The sequence below is a fragment of the Leptinotarsa decemlineata genome, unplaced genomic scaffold (assembly GCF_025532065.1).
Source record: "Leptinotarsa decemlineata unplaced genomic scaffold, Ldec_3_MD MMD2_tig00026328_RagTag_RagTag, whole genome shotgun sequence".
In the NCBI taxonomy this organism is placed as follows: Eukaryota; Metazoa; Arthropoda; class Insecta; order Coleoptera; family Chrysomelidae; genus Leptinotarsa; species Leptinotarsa decemlineata.
Window position 1 is genome coordinate 15674270 of NW_027412688.1, and position 12611 is coordinate 15686880.

The 12611-nt window shown below is 34.3% G+C and overlaps 1 protein-coding gene across 2 annotated transcripts in view; it reads right to left on the reverse strand.

Moving 5' to 3' along the window:
• The window catches only part of LOC111505269 (lachesin), a 624335-nt gene that overhangs the window by 272559 nt on the left and 339165 nt on the right, over window positions 1–12611 (reverse strand). The gene's annotated exons all lie outside the window — the stretch shown is intronic.

Sequence of the window (12611 nt, forward strand, 5' to 3'; positions counted from 1 at the left end):
TTTACTATGATTTCAAGAATGCAGACTATGTAGGCTTAAATAATTATTTTGCACCAATAAACTGGGAACTTCTATTCAATAACTTAAATATTCATACTATAGTTGAGATATTTTACCAAATTATTAGAAACTTCATTCCTAGGAAGAAAAGTAAACCAACATTTTATCCAAAATGGTATAGCAAAGAGCTGAAGTTACTCAGAACTGAGAAAACAATAGCTCACGTAAATTATAAATCAATTTGTTCAGACCAGGATTACCTAATATTTTCCATCTGATGTCTCAATGCAAGGACCATATGAAATTTTGCTATGATACTTATATAGCTAATATTGATGACCAACTAATCAGCAACTCAAAATATTTTTGGAATTATATAAACTCAATAAGAAAAAATCATGGATTTCTTAATTATATGCATCTTGAGGATCGAATAGCTAATATAGGGGAAAATATTGTTGATCTTTTTGCCGAAAAATTTTCAAGGGTCTATACTAGAAAAGAATTGGATTTAGATAATGTCATGAACGAAGCAGTTGCAGCAGTGGTTGACATTCCGTTTATAACATTTAGTAATGTTGAAGTATTCAAAGGGTTGAACTCATTAAAAGAAAATTTGAGATGTGTCTACTCGCTAACTAAGCCATTGTGCATAATATTCAACTTATCATTGAAGCTTGGAATATCTCCCTGCCAATGGAAGAATAGTTATGTCACCCCCATTTGCAAAAGTGGCAAAAAGGAAGACATAATAAACTACCGTCCAATCAGCAAACTCTCAGCTATTTCAAAACTTTTCGAATCTTTACTTGTGCACTATCTTTCGTGGCATTGCAAAAATATGCTAAATGAAAATCAACATAAATTTGCTGCAGGTAGATCAACAACATCGAATTCATTGGTATATCAACAAGACATCACCATGGACCTAGAAAAAAGCCTTCAAATTGATGCAGTTTACACTGATTTCAGTAAAGCCTTTGAAAGAGTCAACCACAGTTTGTTGATTAGTAAACTTCAAGTAACAGGTTTTCCAACTTGGTTAACATGTTGGTTGAACAGTTATTTATCTGATAGAAAACAGCGGGTAAAAATTCAAAACTACTTTTCCAGTGATATTCAGGTCACATCAGGCGTCCCGCAGAGATCACAACTGGGTCCACTTCTCTTTAATATTTTTATTGATGATATAGCTCTAAACTTTCGCCACTGTGAATATCTTCTCTTCGTTGATGACCTCAAAATGTATATGCCGATCAAAATCAACCTTGACTGTAAATGTCTTCAATCTGATCTGAACGAATTGATCAACTGGTCACAAAATAATGGAATGTCTCTTAATGTTGATAACTCCTATTGTATTTCATTTTTCAGGTCCAAAAATCCTATTCAATTTGATTATCAAATTGAAAACAGTCTTGAACGGGTTTTTGAAATTCGCGATTTAAGAGTCATATTCGATCATCAATTAAATTTTGCACATCATATTGACGCTGCAGTGAGCAAATCTTTTCAATTATTGGGTTTCATTTCTAGAAATGCTAAAAAACTATCAGTATTGGCTTTTAGAACGTTATATCTAACATTAGTTTATTCGGTCATTCAATACGCCTCACCAGTGTTGTCACCATATTATCAAACTCACATCGATCGAATAGAAAGAGTACATAATTTTTTTAAGGTGTATAGCTTTCAAAATGAATCTTTAATATGGTGATTATGATTACATGCAAGTTATGCGAAATCTGAATATTACTAGCTTGGAAGGTAGTAGAACAAGAACTGACTTGATAACTCTGCATAAGATACTAACAGGGGAGATTGATTGTCCTTCATTGCTCCACTCGATTTATTTTAAAGTTCCAAACAGACCTACTTGTAACTCTGAATTATTCCAAGTTCCCTATCATCGCACAAATTATGGTTATCATAGTGCTTCGTCACGTTTTGTAAGATTAGGAAATTAATATTGCAATAGAGGTTTAGATTTTAATCGACAAACATCAAATACATTCAAAACCAACTTAAAAAGATTAGTAGTATAGGTGCCCGTCTATTACTCTAGTACTGCTAAATTGTTCATTTTTAGTATACATTTAGTTTAAGTATATATCTGTATTTTTATATGTAAATAAAAGGTGAAATCCATTCATAAATAAATAAATTTTTGCTTGAAATGAAGTAGCATAGGGTCCTAGGCAGGTTGACATTTCTGCCCTGGATCTATGACTGCAAATATCTGCACCAGAACCTGAAGGTGTTTTTGATCCATCTGTGAACCAACAACTATCTGCTCTTAATATTTCCTTCTCCCGGAGGATCCAGTCCTTCTCTACTAGGAAACAGTACTTTATAAGGCAGTTCGTAATTGACAGATAGAGGCAGAGAGTCGGAGGTCATTTCCAGAATGCTGTGACTTCCAGTGTCAACCAGCAGTCTGTTGTATTCTGCAATTTGTGCAATTGGTAATGTGCACACGTCTAAATACAGATGGCCAGACAAGCCTGTCTCTGTAAGCCAGAGAGCTTTTCTTTAGCCGTTTTCTGTAAAGCCTTCGACCACCAGACAATTGACCCATAAGTGATCATTGGTCTGACAATCATCAAATGAATCCAATGGATTTGTATGGGAACTGAACCCCAAATTTTGCTACAAATCTGTTGACATGTCTACGAGTTTTATTTTTCCATCAAGGGACCCTTTCAATAAAACGCATTATTGACTTTAATTTTTCCAATTAAAAAAATTTATGAATATATCAAAAAATATTTACATGAATCATGTTCATGAACAATATAAGTTCCGGTGATATTAACCATTGAAAATTCAAAACCTAAATAAGTATCATCCAAATGACCAGCACGACATTTTCTCAATGTTTTCACCTCCAAGCAGCTGGTTATTCTCAACTATGAGTTATTCTTTCAAATACCCATATAGTTGAAAACCTGTTTCAATATCAATATTGGATAATATACCTATGGGATAGAAATGGGCAGATCGTTAGCGTAACCACGAACGCATATACTAGTATGAAAATTTAATAGCCTGTTAATCCAGCAGAAAACTGAGAGGAAGACAAAGGCGTAAATCGATAACAGAATATCATAAATCTGGTAACAGATTTTGATTTTTACGACTGAATTTAGATTTTATAAATATTTTTTTAAAATAAAAAAGTACTCAAGATATCTGAATCTCAGTCCTTCAGATTCAATTCTACCAAGAAGTTATTTCTAAGTGCAAGTTATGTGAAGTAATTTTGCAGACTATCCAAGGAAATGCAGTGTTTGCAGACTCTAACCCAGGATCCAGAAACGATTTTCTTTATAACTTTTTATTCATTCGATTTGCAGATTTCGATATGACAAGTCTCTAGAAATTTTTTACAGTAATTTTGAGTAAAATGTTTTTTTTTCTAAACGGTTTTCGACTTCAAAGTTACTTAACTGACGCAGTCGTTGTAGGATTATTTCGCAGTTCGTTTTCGCGAACTTCGCGAAACTTAACGTGAGTTTCAACTCGTTGGTGTTTGCTACCTACCTCTGAAGTCCACACGAGGAAGCAAAAGGATCACTATCGAAAAAGCAGCTCCGAAGTACAGGTAAGTACTTAGTTCCTTTTTACCCATTTTTCTGAATAGGAAAACATTAGATTTAGGCAAATATTTTTTTGATTCGCAAATCGGATCCTGGATTGGATATAATATTGCATAATAACGTAAAATGTTGATGAATCTAGATTCAAAAATTGAAAATGTAATGAAAAACTTTATTACTACTGTGGTTTTAGAAGAAACAATGGCTAACGCAAACCCAAAACAAATTAATGTTAGCATGCTTAGATTATATGTAGATATGATTACGCGATACGATGGCAATCAAAACGGATTAATTCGGTTCATTTCCAAATGTGATTTTCTAAATTCAACTTATTCAAATTTGACAGATCCTATTTTCAAACAGTATTTACTTCAAAATCAATTGGTAGGGCCAATCTCTTAGTAGGAAGTAGAATATAGTTAAATAACTGGGCGTTGATTAAAGAGGCGCTAATTCAATGTTTTGGAGAAAAGAGAAGATTGGAGCATCTAGAATAAGATCTTCTAGTAGCCAGGCCTTTCAAAAACAAACAATCATTAGATTTTGCAAAAAGACTACAAGTTCTTCGTAGTCATTTGATTCTAAGAATAAATTCTTACAGCATGCAAGAAATGGATGAAGCAATAAAAATTATTTATGAGCGGCAATATCGAATTATGTTTTTGAGAACTCTAATTAGAAATCTCCCGACACCCTTACAGCAAACAGTTAGATTTAAAAATCCAGACAGTATCGAAACTTTTATTAGTCTTATGATAGAAGAAGAAAACTTTTTCTATGCACAAAATAATTTTAGACAACTCAGTAATCAAAATCATTCACTGAAAAATACCCCAGATCGTCCTAGACAGCAAACAAGCTATTTGCAAAATCAATTTCTAATCGCTAATAATTTTCGTTAGCCCGTTTTCAATACACAGCTATACTTTCGAACGTTCTAATCAAATCAATCAAACCACCTACACCGCGGTACGCGCAGACAACCGCCAACCACCAAATTCCACCTGGTTTTCAGAATTTTCAAAATAACCCTAGCAGATTTCCTAGTAAACCCATATGGATCCAACCTAGACCCACTGTCACAAAATATTCGATGAATAGACAAGTATTCGGATCCCCCCAGAAATGTATTCAAGCCCAACGGACACGTTCCGAATTCCAATACAGAACAAATGTAAACAACTTCAAGAAATACATATAAAACTTCCAATACTCCCAAAACAAATCAATTTAGACACACGGGTCCTCAAAATTTCCAATCTGAGAAAATTTATCAAATTGATAGTGAAGAAACCCCACCCGAAAATGATGATTATTTTGAAGGAACTAATCAAATTGCCCAAAACGAAAATGTATACTTTGGTAATACCGAAAGCTATGATTATGAATATTTAACACACTACTATAATATCGAAGAAAAAGATATTGAACCCTCTCAACCGAACCCGGATGAAAATTATTGGTCAACCTCTCAAACCGATCCACCTATATAAACGATATTTTTCCGGATGCTCACTCAACCGACTTGCCGTTCATTGAAATTGAAAATCCGCCTATCAAATTATTAATAGACACCGGTAGTATGAACTCCATCTTCTTTCCAGCTATTGTAGAAAAACATTTCCCAGAATTTGTATACCAAAATTCAACTGAAATGAAAACAGCTATCGGCGAGAAAGAATCCTTATTTAGAGCCGAAAGACCGGTCTTTCCAGAATTTAAATCTTCAAATAAAATAAATTTCACTCTATTTCAATTTCATAATCAATTTGATGGGTTACTTGGTCTTAACGATATTCGAAATTTAAAATTTTCTATTGAGTTCAAAAGAAACCTACTTATTAATGAAAATCTGTGCATTATGATTTTTTATAAGTTTAATAAACAATATTTCACAATCTCAGTGGATTCACATGAAATCGCGTCCTGTAAATTTCTATAGGGGCGATGTCATTGTACACGAGATGAAACTTGACACTCTTCATTTACCGAAAACCTCATGTACTGCGGAACACGGTTTTGCAAAGACAGAAAGTATAAACAACAGTGATTGATATACGAGTTACCTTAGTGATGGAAACACCTATTGAAGTAACTCCATTAACAGGGTGTCTCAAAGAAAAATTTGAATTTTTACACGTTGACATTTTTTTGTCTGAAAAAGAACATCTAATTAGGAACGATCAGTTGAATTGAAAGAAGAACAAGGAATTATTGGGCTATGTAAAAAAATACACTGATATTTTCCATAAAACCAATGAGAAACTTTCCTTCACAAATCAAGTTGAATATGGAATTGAAACAACGAACGAACTGATCCATTCGAAATCATATCGGTACCCCTTTATCCACAAAGAAGAGGTGCAGAAGCAAATTTCGAGAATTCTGGAAGATGGAATATTACAACCCACGCAAGTGGTGAACAAAAGTGACGAATTGTAGTAGACGACAGGAAAGTTTAAAAAAATCTGTTTTTCCGTTAACCAGCTGTCGCACCCCTACGAACGACAACCCTCAGAAGTCGAAACTTGTGTGAGCTAAGGATTAACGAGGTCTTACCTTTTAACGTGTGATTCCTAACACGGAATGAAAGTGAATGAAAAAACCATTGAAGACCGGTATCCCTTACCTAACTTCAATGACATTCTGGAGAAACTTGGACGTTGCGAATATTTTTCTACACTAGATTTGGCAACTGGCTTTCACCAGATTGAAATGGACCCCAACTCAGTTTCAAAAACTGCCTTCAGCATTGAGAAAGGTCATTTCGTGTACCTGAGCATTCCTTTTGGTTTGAAGAACGCCCCATTTACGTTTCAACGTGTGATGGGTGACGTTCTGAGAAATCTTCATAAACATTATTATTTTCAGTTCCAGCCTTGAAGAACATATCGCAAACCTCAAACTAGTATTCCAACGTCTCAGAGAAACCAAACTGTAGATTCGGTTCGATAAATCTGAATTTCTCCGCAAGGATGTGGACTTCCTGTGACATGTAATCACTCCAAATGGAATAGAACCGAATCTGAAGGAAATAGATGCCATAAAAAAATTCCCCTTGCCAAAAACTGCAAAATAAATCAAATCCTTTCTCAGACTTTTACGCTACTATAGGTGATTTATCAAAAACATCACCAAACTCACTGAACCATTCACGAAATGTTTGAAAAAAGGCGAAAAAATCGAACACAATCCTGAATTTTTGGAAACCTTCGAACTTACCCAATACTTCAGGATCCAGATTTTTTCAAACCATTTAATCTTACGTCCGACGCATCGAACTTCGCGATCGAAGTAGTTTTAAGCCAAGGAAGAATCGGAAATGACCTAGGGATAGCATACGCCTCAAGAACACTCAACCCATCTGAAATTTATTACAGCATAATTGAAAAAGAACTTCTAGCTAGTACTTGAGCTGCCAAATACTTCCGCCCATACCTAATTGGGAGGAAATTCAACATTATTAGTGAGCATAAACCACACAAATGGTTGTTTAGTCTTGAATATCCCAATTCAAAACTTATTCGCTTTAGGCTCAAGTTGGAAGAGTATGATTACGACATCCACTATAAGAGTGGCAAACAAAACACAAATGCTGATGCTCTTTTACGTGTTGAAATAAATGCTATTGAGAACGAATCCATTTTATGCAATCTAGGCGACATCGATGAAAAAATTGAAAATTATATACGGGACGCTTTATCAGGAATAGACCTGAACGAAATTCCACCACCAATCGCAAACAATGCTAATAATCAACCCTCAGACGAGAGACCCAACAACGAAGATGTACAAAAGATCCCTGAAAACCCCGTCGAGCAGGAGGCCATCACTGACGAAACGGTCCATTCAAATGCAGAGAATCCCGTTCTTGAAATACCGTATAATGGAAATGTCACAAATTCATATAGTAAGATGAGATAAGATAGATAAGATAAGATATCTTTTTCTTCATCTTTTTAGGTACACATGGTATACATTAGACAGGTCGGTATAAAAAACATAAAAGCTGAAAATCGGAGATAATTGTAGAAACATATAATAATACAGCCATATTCATTTCAAAAGTAATATAAAAAGGAAAACATAACTCACTTCTCTTTATGATTCATAAATTCACTAAGTGAATAAAAATTGTTTTTCAATAAAAATGTCTTTAATTGTGATGGAGAATATCTTTAATTTTTCCTGGAAGGTGATTGAAAGCCATTGCTCCGGCATATCTTGGCCATTTTTTGTATTCCGTAAGATTACATTTTCTAAGATGAATTTCATGGTTTTGTCTAGTGGGTTAATCGTGTATTTCGTGAGATCTAGTGAATGATGACAAATTTGAGTGGATGTATGACAGTAATTAATAAAGATGGATACCAAATAACGTCAGAATTTTATTTTAAAAAAAGACTTCTCTACATGATTCGTTGTATTTCAGATCGAAGATCAATCTTACAAATATGTTTTGGATAACAAAAACTCTTTTTACTTCCACTAATTGTCCCCAAACCGTGTTCATATACAGAGTTGAATAGAAGAGAGAGTAATACAAATCTAGCAAATGCCGCAAATGCAAAAAACGTTTTACCGAGTTTTTTGCAGAGGAATTCGATGTGTTTTTTGAAGTCAAGTTTGCTGTCTAGTTGTGTTCCTAAAAATTTTCTAAGAAGTGAGGTTGTCAAGGAAACCGAATCTATATTTAAATTCAAGTCATTAGACTTATCCATCTTGCTAATGAGTTCAAGGCAAACTGCTTTAGACATATTGTTGATGAGATGATTTTTTTGGCACCATACTGTGAAGTTGTTAATTAAATGGGTTAATTTTTCTTCCAGGAGGGATACGTTCTCCGCTATTACTATGATGCTTGTATCGTCAGCATGAATGGTTTACCATGTTCAATGAAACGGGGCAAGTCATTAACGTAAAGAAGGAAAAGAAGAGGTCCCAGTATTCCCCACTGCGGCGTACCGATTTCGGTCTGCCGTTTTTCTGAGCACGTCTTATTTATCTTTACTTTAATTATCCTTTCAGTCATGTGTGGATGAATTCAACTATTGATAGGTCCTCGTATGCCTATTTTACATAATTTTTCACACAAAATATATCACAAACATGTAGTCTATCATTTGAATTTTCATGAATATATTGTATCATTTCGGCCGAGACAGTCTCTATCGAGAAATCCATGCTGTTGTGGGGAGATGATATTATTTTTATCGAGAAAAAGCATTATTTGTTCATATGCGGCTTTTTCTGTCACTTTGGAGAATGAGTTCAAGACGCATATTCCTCTGTAATTTCCTACATTAGCCTTTTCTTCTTTTCTGTGGACTGATATTTTTTGTGCAGTTGGGAATTTTCCTTCTCATATGGATGCATTCATAATGTTGGCTAAATGTTCAAATATTATAGATCCACTTTCAATCAATAGTTTCATAGGTATTTCATCGATACCCTTGGAATTTTTATTTTTAAAATTGTATAGGATTTTTTCAACGTCAATATGAGATATCGGCGAAAAGTACATAGAGTGTGAGAGTAAGAATTCCGTGGTTGTACATGAGTTGTTTGGTAGGTTCATGCCAAAGATTTGGTTTATCAAAGTATTAGAAAAATATTCTGCAAAAATATCTGATATTTGTTTATTATCTGAGGTTATTTCATCGTTGAATATCAGAGAGATTTTCTTGTACGTTCGTCGTTCTCTACCAAGTGTGATGTTTACCATTTTCCACAGAGTTTCAGTTTTGTTATTAGAGTTTATAATCTTTTGTGCTGTGTATATTTGCTTTTTTCTTGAATTTTTCTATCGACTATTTTTTTGTTCTGTTTATATGTTTCACTCCAGATATTGCTCTCAGGAAAGCAATTTCTTAAATAATTGTGCGATTTCAAATTTTCTAGCTCAAATGATAATTCTTCAGAGAGCGGTATTTTTGGGGTCTTGAGGCGAATAAATGAATATTATTGGCCGAATATGAAAACGGATATCATCCGGCTTATAACTGCCTGTGATATCTGCCAACAAGACAAATATAATAGACACCCTCCGAAAATAAAATAATCCATCAACCTCATACCCACTAAACCCTTCGAAATGATACATATTGATGTCTTTCAGGTTCTATAGATGAAATTTCTAACAATCTTCAATTCCTTCTCTAGGTACGGAAAAGCATACATTTTAAATAGCGTCAACACCGTGAACGTAATAGAAGAATTATACCTTTTCATCACTCATTTTGGCGTACCATGTTCCATTACTTGTGATTGTAGAACCAAATTCAAATCAGAACTCTTTATAGAATTTTGCAAACTTCACAAAATTCAACTTCATGTTACTACCCCACGCAATTCGAACAGTAATAGCCCCGTTGAAAGATTCCACCTTTCCTTTCTTGAAAATACCCGCATCCTGAAACTACAACATACCAACACACCCATAAAACAACTAGTCCAACTAGCAATCATAGGGTACATTCGTCAATCCATTCCGTGACAAAATACTTCCCTCCCCTTACTATGTATTCTTGGATAATACAAAATCACTAGACCCTTTTGACTTAACGGATGAACACATAATCAATACCTTCATAAATGACAAGAAAAGTAGGTTGGTTACCCTCTACGAGAACATCCAAAAACGTTGTCAAAATAATAAAGAACCTGTCATCAATGAAAGAAACGAGACTCGCGAAGATCCTGTAGAGTTCACAGAAAATCAAGATATATTTGTGCAAAATCGCGAAGCTAAACCTAGACACATTAAAAAACGATTTTCAAAAGACTTAGGACCCAAAATCAAAACAACAACAGGAGCAATAATTCATAAATCGAAAATAAGAAAACCACCTATTTACTCTCGACGTTCTTTACAGGATGACAGAATGGACTACACCGATCCTAATGGTATCCTTTCGACTTCTCATGATGACCCAGGTAATAACCAGCTAAGAAATTGAAATCCAACAACTCGACACTCCACTCTTACCATTAGAACTCGGAAAATCAAGAATCATTCAAACAAAACATACATTCTTACATTATATCGAAACCCACCTCTTAAAAATGCAACTCAGAAATATTGAATTTTTCTACGAGAGACTAATAATATCGATCAATAATGAAATTGAATTGGAAAAGGACCAGATCATCCTGAATGATTCGTTTAATCAAGCTAAATTTTTCCAAAGCACTACGAAAACTAAATTGAGTAATATAATTTTTCAACTTAGGCTATCCCACCCTTCAGTGATTCCATTAAATGATTTAGTAAGTGCTATCCAATATCTATGGCCATAAATAGATCCTAAAACTCAAAATGCATACTTTTATCAGCAGTTGGCAGGAACTCAAGTAAAAATTGAGAAATTCAAAATTATTTTTGCAATACATAGACGACGACTTCCGAACCTATAACATCATTAGTTTACCATACCAAAATACAATCATCACCCCCTATAAACTTTTTTTCATACTCGGTACTGAATTTCACCAGTTTGAAGATAAACTATGCCCTCAAATAGATAGTGTGTTCTTGTGCCAACATCACTACGAAACTATAATCGACACCTGTATTATTGCTCTGATGAAGGACAAAAAACCCAACTGTCTGACAAATGAAGCCATACCGAATGACCCCATAATAGAAGAAATCAATGACCGATTTGTCCTAATCCTGCCATCCAGTGAATCCGTTATAGCCCAAGCGGATTGCGAGAAAAGAAGTGTACACAGAATCGAAACAAATACTCTTCTGAAAATTCCAGAAGGCTGCAGTGTTGTGAAAAACTTCACCTATAAAAAGGAAGAAGAAACTATTTTGGAAAACCCACTTATTCCCAACTGAGATGAAATATTGCTTCCAAAACTAATGGTAACCAACACGAAAATAAGCCATTGATACTGAAGTCAATCAATTTTCAATTCATACAGTGTAACTCTATGCCTTCTGCTCCTTACTGGATTCGCCATACTTTGGTTTTGGATGAAAAAGAAAAATGGCCATCGCAACACCAACCGACAGAAGGACGCTAAAGAAAACATACCTTTATGCGTATTGTTTTCTCCTGAGAAGGGAGGAGTTATGTGAAAATATTTTGCAGATTATCCAAGGAAATGCAGTGCTTGCAGATTCCCACCCCGGATCCAGAAATGATTATCTTTATAACTTTTGATTCATTCTATTTGCAGATCTCTATGTGACAAGTCCCTAGAAATTATTTATTGTAATTTTGAGTGAAATAAATTGTTTTTTAAAACGGTTTGCGACTTCAAAGTTATTTAACTTGCAGACAAAACCTCCCGAATAGTAATTGAATCAGATTCGAATTACGTAGTGAATGTAATCAATTATGGCAACATATACGTGAAAGCGCCAAAACCATTCTGAATATCGGAGTTCTTGAAAAATAAGCTAAGTTTCAGGAAAATTACTAAAGAAAAACTACCAATGCAGGTACATCGACGAGTGAAGAAGTAGATGAAAGAGTATGGAAAGAGAATTAAAACAACATGATTGGAATCAGTTTACAGTTCTAGATCTGATACTACTCTAAGACTCATTTTTATCGAAAACTTCGTTGTTTAGCAATATCATGAGAGCAACCAGCATGATAAAAACACCAAAATTACACTTTCAAAACTGGTAAAAATGTTAAATAGGTCAGTTCAATAATCTAAACGACTAATTCATACTGATTCAGATTGTTCACCTCATCTACTTCCAATAGTACATTCATGAAGTTATCAATGAAATACGTTTTTCTGTTTGAATGTTTCATGTGATGATTTAATTTGTCAGTTTCAAAATCGTAGCAAAAATGGCAAGTGGACTACTTATTACAGCAACAATAAATATTCACTATATTCCACTGTACTAATACAACTTCTCTTCGTGGTATCAGAGTCATGGAAGACTGATCAAAGTTGTATGAAATGTGGCCTGAAAATATTATTTTGTGGGAAAATGTTGAAGTAGAAGTTCATGCTGTGCAATTAATGAGCCACAAT